Below are 501 nucleotides of genomic sequence, written 5' to 3'. Positions count from 1 at the left end.
AATGAATAAAAATGGGAGGCCTCACGGGTCTTATAACCCTCTTTACAGTCACCTCAGATACAGACTGTGGAACCTGGCGTGTTATTGACACTGAAACACAACCATAGAATCATATTTCTCTTCTATCTCTAAAATTATTCTGAGAAATAAACTACTGTTGAAAATATGTAATCCTGGATTTGCACCCCTCCCTCAATTTGTAATTAATTAAATAGTGTATGGTGGAATAAGAAAAACATTGCATTGGAATAGATTTCTTTTAGTCATGAACCAGTTCCTACCACAGGAAAGTTTGCTTATGACTGTCTTTGGTATCAGTCTGAAACCTATAAAAGTGAAGTGTGTGACCACTGTCAGCATGTGACCACCCTCTGCATGTGACCATCCTCAGCATGTGACAACCTCATGTGGGAGTGTCATATATCAATCTGTTGATTTCATTGGTTAAACAATAAAGAAACTGCTTGGCCTCATAGGTGAAAACATAGGTGGGAGGAGTAA

Source organism: Microtus ochrogaster, unplaced genomic scaffold, assembly GCF_000317375.1.
Source record: "Microtus ochrogaster isolate Prairie Vole_2 unplaced genomic scaffold, MicOch1.0 UNK61, whole genome shotgun sequence".
Taxonomy (NCBI): Eukaryota; Metazoa; Chordata; class Mammalia; order Rodentia; family Cricetidae; genus Microtus; species Microtus ochrogaster.
The sequence above is the reverse complement of the archived record's forward strand: the minus strand, read 5'-3'. Positions refer to the sequence as shown.